The 11,600-nt window shown below is 36.3% G+C and overlaps 1 non-coding gene across 1 annotated transcript; it reads left to right on the top strand.

Moving 5' to 3' along the window:
• Positions 1–2,476: 2,476 nt before the first annotated feature.
• LOC122007584 lies at positions 2,477–2,582 on the top strand. The gene has a single exon (XR_006119050.1). It is a non-coding gene; the product is annotated as a small nucleolar RNA R71 (small nucleolar RNA).
• The last annotated feature ends 9,018 nt before the right edge of the window (positions 2,583–11,600 follow it).

Genomic DNA, 11,600 nt, shown 5'->3' with positions numbered 1-11,600 from the left:
GATGGCTCCCTCTCTTTGTCTCCACTAGATCCACCACCTCCTTTGCGAAGTCTCTTCAAAATATTGGACATCTTGATGAGTTTAGATAGGGGAAGAATTATCTAGAGTTGTGGAACTCAAAGAACAAAACTTCAAAGAACAAAAAGTCCAAGTCTTAGAGAGGAGGAGAATCGGATCTAAGAGATCTCGAGAGATTAGAGAGGAGTTTTTAAGAGATTGGGAGAGAAAGATATGTTTTGGAGAGCTGGGGGTGTGCGGAACACGGCCAAGATCTGGCCGTGCAAGGTAGGAGGAAGACTTTAATAGTTCTCCTACACGGGCCGTGTAGATCTACACGGGCCGTGTAGATCTACACGGCCTCCCCCTCTTCCTTCTCTGGATTCCTCGCACGACCGTGTCTGGGACACGGCCTCTCCATCTTTCCTCTCGGGATTCTTTACACGGCCGTGTCTAGGACACGGCCTATACCTTTTTCTCCTCGGGAGATCCCACACGGCCGTGTCTGGCTGTGTATAGCACACGGCCTGACTCTGTTTTGCACCTAACCTGAAAACAAAATCAAAAGAATGCATCAAACTAAAAGAAATTACAATACAAATCAAAACTAACTAAAAGAACCCTTGGGTTGCCTCCCAAGAAGCGCTTGTTTAAGGTCTTTAGCTCGACCAAACTTTATCATTCGCTTCTTTTCCTCGCCCTTGGAGGACAGATATACTTTTCGTTTTTGTTGGGAGATCTTCTCCCAACATCTTGCACCACATTGTCTCCTTCATTTGGTGGCCTTCCATGAGGATGGAAATTCCATTCCTCAAGTTTATAAATGCTTGTCCTGCTACAAGCATTTAAAAGAGACGAGACATGGTTAGAGATATTAGATAAATCATATTCCAACTTTTCCTTACCAATTACCAAAGAAAGTTTATGATTTTTGACATCAATTATAGCTCCAGCTGTAGCAAGGAAAGGTCTTCCTAATATGATAGGAATCCTAGGGTCCTCTTCCATGTCCAACACGACAAAGTCTGTGGGAATAACATTCTCATCCACCTCTACTGGCACATCTTCTATAATACCCAAAGGGTACCTGCAGGAATGATCGGCAAGTTGAAGTGTCATAGTAGTAAGTTTAATGTTTTTGAGACCTAATTTATTACAAATTGAATAGGGAATGAGGCTAACACTCGCCCCCAAATCACAAAAAGCTTTTTCAAAAAATTCTTTTCCTATGTTGCAAGGAATATAAAAGCTCCCTGGGTCCTTCAGTTTTGGAGAAGTGTTCTTCTAAAAAATAGCACTACATTCCTCACTAAGCGCAATGGTCTCGACCTCTCCTCTTCTTCTCTTATTTGACATGAGATCCTTCAGGAATTTGACAAATCTAAGCATTTGTAGAATAGCATCAATAAGAGGTACCTCTACACAAATTTCCTTAACCTTTTCTAGAAACTTGCCAAATTCTTCATCCTTCTTGAGCATTGTAAGTCTCTGAGGAAAAGGGACAGCTTTGCTCTGATGGTTCAGTGGAAGAGTCTCTTCAACCTCAATGGTACTCTCCTCATTAGCTTGAATCTGATTTGGTATAGGAGGAGAGAACTCTTCTTCTTTTTGTATCCCTTTTGAAGCAGTCACTTGGGAGTCTCCCAAGGTCCGTCCGCTCCTAAGCTCAATCCTATTGCAATGCTCCATAGGATTCACATCAGGTTTTCCTGGAAGCTGTCCTGGTGCTCTGGATGATGAGGAAGCTAGTTGGGCAATTTGACTATCCTGGATCCTTTGATGCTTATCAGAATTATCCATTCTTTGAATGAGCTTTGCTATATCTTGCTTCATTTCATTCTGACTTGAGACAATTTCTTCAAGCATCTTTTCAACATTTGACTTTGGTAAGCCTTGAGAAGATAGATGTTGAAAATTTTGTTGCCCAGCTTGAAAATTTGGTCTTGTCCCCATAGATGGTCCTTGATCTTGATTATTTCTGTAAGAAAAATTTGGATGACTCTTCCATCCAGGGTTATAAGTATTTGAGTATGGGTTGTTCTGCCTTTGATTGTAACTCATGATTGCATAACATTGTTCAAGTTGATTGATTTGTGCAGTGATAACTCCCAATGGACATGAGTCATTTGAATGCTCTGAACTCCCACATACTTCACAAGATGTACTAATAGCATTGACCATATTAGCACTAGTCCCCATATTTTCAAATTTCTTTGTAAGAGCGTCCAATTTTGTAGACAAAAGAGTGACTGCATCTACATCAAACTTCCCTGATGCTTTAATTGTTGGGTTTACAGAGGAATAGCCACCACTTCTTTCATTTGCCCATTGATGATGATTTTGTGCTACACTTTCAATGATTTCTTCGGCTTCATCTAAGCTTTTGTTCATAAGTGCCCCTCCAGCAGCTGAATCAAGGGACACTTTGGTATGATAATTGATATCATTGTAAAAAGTGTGCAACACTAACCATCTTTTCAACCCATGATGTGGGCATTGTCTGAGCATACTATTATATCTATCCCATGCTTCAAAAAGAGATTCTGAGTCAGTTTGCTTGAAGCTCGCAATTAAATTCCTCATATGAGCTGTTTTGCTTGGTGGATAGAACTTATCAAGAAACTGTTGCTCACACTGCTCCCAAGTGGTGATGCTATTAGGGGCTAAAGAATTCAGCCATTGCTTTGCCCTATCTCTTAGAGAAAACCCAAATAATAATAATCTAACTGCATCTGAAGGAACTCCATTCATTTTCATGGTCCCACATATTTCATAAAAGACCTCTAAGTGTTGATTGGGGTCTTCATGAGGTCCTCCACCAAATTGGTTCTCTTGCATAGATATGATGCTTGATCCTAAAGTTGTTAGCTTCCACTGAAGGTCTTGAAATACTAGATCGAAAACCTCTTGCATAGGGTGCTGCATAATCCTTAAGTGGTCTATTTGCCATGTTCAAATGTTCCTGTTCTTCAATTTGCCTTTGCAGAATTCTTCTTTTATGGAAGGTTCTATCAATCTCAGGGTCAAAAGGAAAGAATTCCCCTGCAAAGTTAGATCTTCGCATACACAAGAACAAGATAGCAAATGACAATTCAAAAAAAAGAAAAATAAAAGAATAAAAAATACAGAATTGAATTTGTACAAAAAGAACTAACAAGAAGTGAAAGTTATACAAGAAGGTAAAAATAGAAATCTAATGATTAGTTACAACTATGCAATATGAAAGGAAAACAAATGTTATGTTTAGTCTAACTCAATTGATAATTCTTAATGTTATAGCGCAGTCCCCGGCAATGGCGCCAAAAACTTGTTCGCTCTCCGCAAGTGTACGGAAATGTCGCAAGTAATATAAAAGATTATCGTATCCACAGGGACTGGAATAAGCACTAGAAATGTCTCAATGCGAATTAGCCAAACAACTATCCAATCGTTTCAAAAGCAAAGTAAGGTAAACAAATCTAATCTTAAAGATCAACAAACAAGAGTTTAGTGTTTTGGGTTATGATAAAGGGAGATTCTAGGAGTTTCGGTTTCTTTGTAGGATTTCTCGAATGTAAATGGTTCACCAATTCTTATCCCTCAATTGCCAAACATGTAGAAAGTTGCCGGTTCTCTCTTGCAATAGACAACCGGCTAAGGACCGAGAAATGTATCTAAATATGATTAATTAGACATGAACCTATGTTGTCCTTACACAGAAGTGCACCTATTACTATGCCTTCCTCGGATATCAACGTAGAAGCCCACGACTTATCAATCTATCAAGATACAAGAAACTAATCACAAAATCCATCCTACTCTCTTGAATATTCCTATTTCCTCTTCAAGATTGTCTCTCAAACGTCCTTACACGGGCTTGCACCTGTCACGTGGATCCCTCGGATGATCGAGTGAGAGTTTATCTTTACAAAGTCCATAAGAAATTCAAACAATTAATCAAGAATGAGAATTAAGCACGAATCATCTTTAATCGTTCAAGATCTAATTGATACAAGCAAGATAATGTCATTGAAACAAGAGAATGGCAAATCCATAAGAGATTACATCAATCCATCATACAAATACTCCATTCATCCTAGAATACAAGATCTACTCCATGAATCGAGGAAGAAAACTTGAAGAAATAGAGAATACAAGCATTCCTTAAATCCCCAATCCAAGAAACCAAGAAAAGGGGGAAAGAGAAAACTTATCTACGAAGAAACTTCGTCTTCGGATCCAATCCTCGCTCCGGAGCCGGAATCGCCAAGAACTCCCCTTGAATCGCCCAGAAATCCTCCCAAGAATGGGAGGAAACCACCAAATCTTGCCTTCTCCCAAAGGGGGAGAGATCCCCTTTCAATTCATGAAGGAGGGTTTAAATAGAGGAGGGAATCGGGCGCCACACGGCCATGTCCAGTTCATTCTCTGCCAAAACTGCACGACCGTGTTTAGTCTCTGGAAATGCTACACGGCCGTGTGGTGCACACGGCCACAGCCTGCTTAGTCTCTGGAAACCTCACACGGCCGTGTAGATCCACACGGCTGTGTAGATCCACACGGCCATGTAAGGCTTCTGCTCTGGTTGGCTTCAAATCTTGACACGGCCGTGTGAAGTTCACACGGCCATGTCATTCTCCACTTCTGTTGGTGCCAAACTCCACACGGCCCGAGCTCCATACCAGTGCAGGGCCGTGTGAGGTACACGGCCCGGTGCTTTCTCCCTTTGTTTCCTCCAATGCTTGCCCAAGGATGTAGATTCTTCACCAAATCGACTCCTGTGTACAGAAAATGCACAAAAAGTAGATCTCCGAACCAAAAGAGTAAATATGCTAAAAGAAAAGCTGGAAGTATAAAAATGCATAGATCAAGCATGCTCAAAGTATGTAAATGTGCGTAAAAACATGCATAAAAGAGTATATAATCTACGCACATCAGCCTTCTTCATAATTTTTTGACAAGATCAAGGAACATAGGAACCCTCACTGGTAAATTAATAAAGGTAGTAGATATGATGATTAAGAGAAGAATTAGTATTTTGTGTACACAAGAGACAAAATGGGTAGACGAGGAAGTCAAACTGCTAGAGAACTCGGGGTTTAAGTTATGGTATATAGGAAAGAGTAAAGCAAGAAATAAAATGGGTATTGTTGGAGATAATTCGTTAAAAGATGAAGTTGTATGATTAGTTAGAAAAGGGAATAGAATTATAGCCCTTAAGATAATAGTGATGAAAGAAACTATAAACATAATTAGCATATATGCACAGCAAGTAGGATTAGATGTGTTGGTGCAGTTTGCATTAACAGTCTAACTCAGGTTTTGATCAATGACAAGTAAGTTAAGTTAGGTTTTGTTGTGATCTAACCACTTGATTAAGTGTGCATGAAATCCAGCTAGGTCGATGGGCCGACCAAATAGTTGGTATGAAGTCTAGATAGGTCGACAGGCTGACTGGACATCTGGTAAGAAATTCAGTTAGGTCAACGGGCCGACCTGATAGTTGATATGAAGTTTAGATAGGTCGACGGGCTAACCGGATATCTGGCAAGAAGTCCAGTTAGGTCAACAGGTCGATTAGGTTTTAAAGTTCAGATTTTAATTAAGGTTACAGTTAAACTTTGATTAAGTTTTAATTTTTAGTTAATTAATTTTTTTAAAAAAAAAATATTTTTAGAAGAATTTTAAAGTAAATTTAAAAATAATTTTTAAAATAATTTGTAAAAGGTTTTTAAATGGATTTTAAAAATATTTTTAAAGGAATTTTTAAAAGATTTTTAAAAAAGATTTTTAAAGGAATTTTTAAAAGGATTTTTTTAAATATTTTTAATGGAATTTTTAAAAGGATTTTTTAAAAGATTTTTTCCAAAATATTTTTAAAGAAATTTTTAAAACATTTTAAAATAATTTTCAAAAGGATTTTTAAATTAATTTTTAAAAAAGTATTTATTTAAAAATAATAATTTTTAATTTTTTATTTCATCCGATTTGTATTGTCAATCAAGGGTATCTTATAGCTGTGTAAGATGATTAATTTAAATTTTATTTAGAAAATAGTTTGACCTTAAGTTAGATTCAAGTTTACCGTCAGTCAATTAAATGTATATTTCAAAAATCGACTTACAAGCTGTGGCGAGACATAGGGGTCTTCTTGGATATTGGAGTAACGATCACTTTTAGACAAAGTCTTTTAAAGAAATTAGACATTTAATTTTCCTATTAATAAACCTTGATCTAACTAGTTTATGATGTGGTGAGTTAGCTTCAGTTAGTTCAACTTATCTAGGTAGACCATGCATGATTCGTCTTACCTTACTTGACTCTCTACACTAAGTTTTCCTTACGTACTATCATCTCACCCCACCCTGGTAATATGTTGGGTAAGAACCAAAATATCTTTTTAGTCTAGTCCTAACTATCCAAATAGATAGACTATATTTTTTTTAGCTGTCAACCAATTTAGAATCACCACTGAATCATAGATGTTGTTTTGTTAAGTTCAATTAAACTTGATTAAGATTTAATTAATATTTTAATTAATTATTTGATTTGAGTTTTTAATTTTAAATTAATTAAGTGTATCAAATTATTTCCTTTGAAAAGTGTATTTATGATTAAAATTTTCTTTTGATTTTAAATTTATTAAATTATCTCTATTTAAAATATTATCTTTAATATTTAACTTTTTATTAATTTTAAATTTTAAATTTATTAAATTTATTTAAATTATCTTTATTTAAAAGATTATATTTAATATTTTATTAATTTTTAATTCAGAATTTATTAAATTGTTTGAATTATCTTAGTTTAAAAGTTTATCTTTAAGGTTTAAATTTTTATTAATTTTTTATTTCAAATTTATATGATCCAGTTTTAGTATTTTAAGTTTATCATTATATTCATATTTTTTTTATCTTTTAAGTTTATATTATTAGTTGAATTTATTAGATTAGTTTTATCTATATTATTATTCTTAAGATTGAAAGATTTATTAATTAAATTATTTTATTTTTAGATAAAAACTTCTAGATTGACATTATTTATATTATCAAATATTTTATTAAGGTATTTATTAATTTTATCTATATCTATTTTGTCATTTTTAAAATTTAAATTTATCTTAATTTTTGAATTAATTAAATTATTAATTATTTATGAATTTTAAAGATTTTTTATCAACTAATTTATTTAAATTTGAATTTGTTGAATTAATTAAATCTATTTTTTAGAATTTTCAAAATTAATTAAATTTTTAGAATTAATATTTCCATTTTCTGATTTATTAATTAAGTTTTTTGAATTATTAATTGATTTATCTAATTCTGAATTTGATGAATTAATTGCATTTAAATTTTTAATAATTTATTTATTTGAATTTACAAAATTATCCGAACCTAAATTATTAAAAGAGGAATTATTCTATCATGCAACATACTAGGGGTATTTTTATAATTATGCAAGTCGTTTAAATTGTTACTAACAGGGGTAATTTGATAAATATTACTAACCTCAAGCGCAATCTCTAATTCTGTCGACTTTTTCGTCGATTCAGACTTGTGTCTTGGTTCGACTTTTATTTGATCCTCCATCTTTGACAACTCCTTATGAAGCTCGTTCAACCGGGTCCAAATTTCGTGGGTATCTTTGACCTCCCCTATTTAAGAAGCATGTAATTATATTAAGCAATAAATTTGAAATTAATTTTATTACCTTTTAGTTTACTTTCGAATTTTGAGAAGATATTTTCAGTGTCATGCCGTCATCGAAGTCGTTTAAGGATGAATCTTTCCATCTGCATCCTCCATAGATTGAATTCGTTCATCTTGTACATCTCGTATGGAGTTGGTTGATTGACATTTCGACCGAGCATGTCTTTGTTCACTATTTTTCTTGCAAAGAAAATTTTATAGAGAATTTCCAAGACTAGGTCTTGGGATCAGTAGTATGGGAGAAAAGAATATCATATTCAAAAAATATTGCACGAGTGGTGTTGCACTAACTTTGAGGAAAAATAATAAAATAATAAATAATAATAATAATGATAAATTTGTCAGAAGAAGTGATTGCACCAATTCTAACTAATGGTAAAAAAAGCAAAATCAGGAAAAAAAAGTGTAAGTATATTTTTACTCAAAAACAATATATATATATTTTTTCAAAATAGAAATCCCCTGCTTAATTGGTGGTTGCATCAATTCAGAGCGTCATTGCTCTGATACTACTTGTAGGATCGATGCATGTCAGAGAAGGAGGAGGAGGAGGGAGGGGGGGGGGGGTGAATCACATGTATTCTTTAAAACAATTTTCTTGTTCAAAACTAAAAAAAAAAGTGAGTGTGCAGCGGAATTAAAAGTAAGAACAAACATAGAAAAACACGAGCAATTTATTTGGTTCCGAGCCTTCGTGGACTCCTACTCTAAGACCCACGATTAGGAGTGTAAACGAACCGAATCGAGCCAAATATGTAAAAAAATATAAGGTTCGAATTCGGTTCGAAATAGGTATATTCGAGTTCGATTCAAAGCTCGAAAATTTTAAAATTTTTGGTTTGAGTTCGGTTGGAATTAGGGCTTGGGTTCAAGTTCGGCTCGAAAGATTCGAACATATTTACGAACTATTCAAATTATTACTCAAAAATAGTTACTCAAAAAGCTCAAAATTTATTTATATATTAACTTATATTAATAAAATATTAAGGCTTGCGAGCAGCTCACAAACATTCGAACAATATAATTTGGGTTTGAGTTCGGCTTGAAAAAAGTTCGAATATGTTCGAGTTCGGTCGAATTCGATAAATTCGAATATGAATCAAATATTGTTTGAGCTAGCTCGAAAAGCTCGCGAGTTGGCTCGATTCATTTGCACCCCTATCCACGATCCCTCGAATCGTATCGATGAGCAATCCACTATAAACCTCTTCCGGAATCACCGGAAGAGAGAATCAAGTACAAGAATGAAAATGACAGTATAACAAGCTTACATTTCCTTATGCAATTATAAAAGTAAATGCACAATTTAAGAAATCTTTACCAACATTAGAAGGATTGACTATGAACAAGCTCATATGTCAGTGTCGAACTGTCGAAAAAGGTCGGATGTCACTGAGTAGTAGTGGAGCAACAGCAATATCACGAAGATGACACGGCAGGATGATTGTGGAAGCTCGAGAATTAGTTTCAGTATTCCTTCTGCTGGCTGAACATTGCTTTTAAAGAGTGTTAAGGGCGCCTTCAATCTCATCTAAGGTGCCTCCAACCTCAAATATGATCCCTTAAGCTTCGATCGCGATAAGTCACGCAGACTGTGATTTCTATCCACTTGAGGGTGTCTTCCATGCACTCTGCGGCACCTCCATGCAGCTCTGAGGTGCCTCCATGCAGCTCCAAGGTGCCTCTAGCTCTTTTCAAGGTGCCTCCCTTGCGTGAGAACTTTATCCTCAAAGTTCATCCACGCGTAGCTCCAATGACTTACCTCACTTTCCATTTACAGTCTCTTAACTTGCCTCTTGATCCACCAAGTCTTCTTGCCAATTGTCAGGTCCGCAGACTCAATTGTATTTCGGCTAGCTGTTAGGTCTCATAGATCCAACTAAACTTCCTACCAGATATCGGGTCACTTCTTTAACCTATCTAGACTTCCCATCAGCTATCAAGTCCAACAAACGTAGTTGGATTTCAATCTGGTGTCATGTTCTTTAGACCTGTCAATTCTTGTACACTTGCTAAAAATATCAGATTACACAGAACTTAACTTTAACTATTTATCATTCATCAAAATATAAATTTGATCATTGGTGTCAACTATACTAATAAAATTTAACAGACTCTATATATATTTCATAGGTTAATATCGTAATAAATATAATATGTGGAGTGTTTGATAATATAATTATATAGATATAAAATATAGATGATGAAACTGTTTGATACGATGAAGATGGAACAATGTGACATTGCTCTGATTATGATGTGACACGTGAAGAAAGAATATCATCTTAGTGATATTATAAATGGCGCCCCTCCCATGAGCACAAGTACAAAAAATCATCTACGCATGCTATATGCCAGGGTTTTTTTTTTTTCCTTCTGACTTAATATCTGAGTGGCTGAGCCACTTGCTATATCTCATTTTTTTTTCCCCTTCTTAATATCTGAGTGAGTAAGTCGTGGTATCTCTGATCATCCTCTTACCATCTTTTTAATGTTCCCTTTTCCTCGCTCTCTCTCTTCTCCCGTTGCCTGGGACGTACTATTGATCAAAGATCGTCCATCTTCTGTTGGCTTAGAATTAATGAATAGCACACCCAAGGCACACACTAATATGCAAGAGGAATAAGGTGAGGAGGAAGATAACTGATAGAATACTTTCTTACATTGATAAAGAAGATGAAAAAAAAAATGAATTGATTCATTACACATCTCTAGGACGCTTTAAATACACCACAACCCTAAGAATAATTCCACTATTTTATCCCATGAAAATAGGAAGACTAATTCCACTCATTTATCCCTTAAAACTAGGAAAGCTTATCACCACTAACGCAAGGAAAAAATAAAATAAAATAAAAAACACGTAGCCACTACTTATCATGTCTGGATTATATGCTCACATTACCCCTCCTAATCCTGACATGGTTCTAAGTCACGGACGCCGAGTAGTTGTCGCATGACAGCTAGCTTCACTCCTGGCAATGCTTTTAGTTAATACATCGGTTTGCTGTTCTCCGGTATTAATGAACTCAACAACAATCTGTCCACCTTTGGCACCACGAGCAATCCATCTGTCTGCACCATGAACAAGTCCATCTGTCCGCGTTATCCATGGCTCCGCTTCTTTGGCCCCGCGCCAAAGTCTATTTGCACACCAAGTGCTCGCCCCACAACTCGATCTCTTTGGCACCACAAACAAGTCTCGTCTGTTAGTTCTCTTGGCGCCACGGGCAAGTCCGTCTGCTCGCACATTCGTTGCCACAAACAAGTCCCGTCTGTCTGCTCCTTCGGCAACACGAGCAAGTCCATTTGTCCACGTTTGCTGCTTGGCATATGTTGCATACCTGCCACGCCCGCTTCGTTGCCAAGTTCGCCTCCTGCAAACTTGGGCTTGGAACATGCCCAACGCACTGTCAATCCTCTGCTTGGTATGGCTTGCGCCCATGCCACACTTGTTGGTTTGCCAAGTCTTCCTCTTGTAAGACTTGGGCTTGGGCAGCCCTGCACTGCCGCTCTGCTTGGCATGCCTTGTGTGCATGCCCGACTCAGATGTATGCCAAGTCTGCCTCCTGCAGACTTGCACATGGACAGTGCCCCGCGCACTGCTGGTTCACTGCTTTGCATGTGCCCTAGCCAGGTTGGGTCTTCTAGTCTTGCTAGGAGACAGGCTTGCTTGAATATCTTCAAGGTTATCTTGTACAAGCGATTTTGTGTTCGCTTTATCAGCATCAAGAGCTTCCCGCTCCTATCAATCACCTTCATGGTATCTCCTTTCATATGTACTTCATTCTTAGCTTCTGTCAATTGACCAAGACTTATGATATTACTACAAAGTTTCGGAATGTAGTATACCTCATGGAGAGCCTTCTGGTCACTGTTCTTTCATTCGAACACAACCGTCCCCTTGCCCATGAT

The sequence above is a fragment of the Zingiber officinale genome, chromosome 7B (genome assembly GCF_018446385.1).
Source record: "Zingiber officinale cultivar Zhangliang chromosome 7B, Zo_v1.1, whole genome shotgun sequence".
In the NCBI taxonomy this organism is placed as follows: domain Eukaryota; kingdom Viridiplantae; phylum Streptophyta; class Magnoliopsida; order Zingiberales; family Zingiberaceae; genus Zingiber; species Zingiber officinale.
Note: the sequence above shows the minus strand (reverse complement) of the source record. Positions and strands in the feature narration are given on the sequence as shown.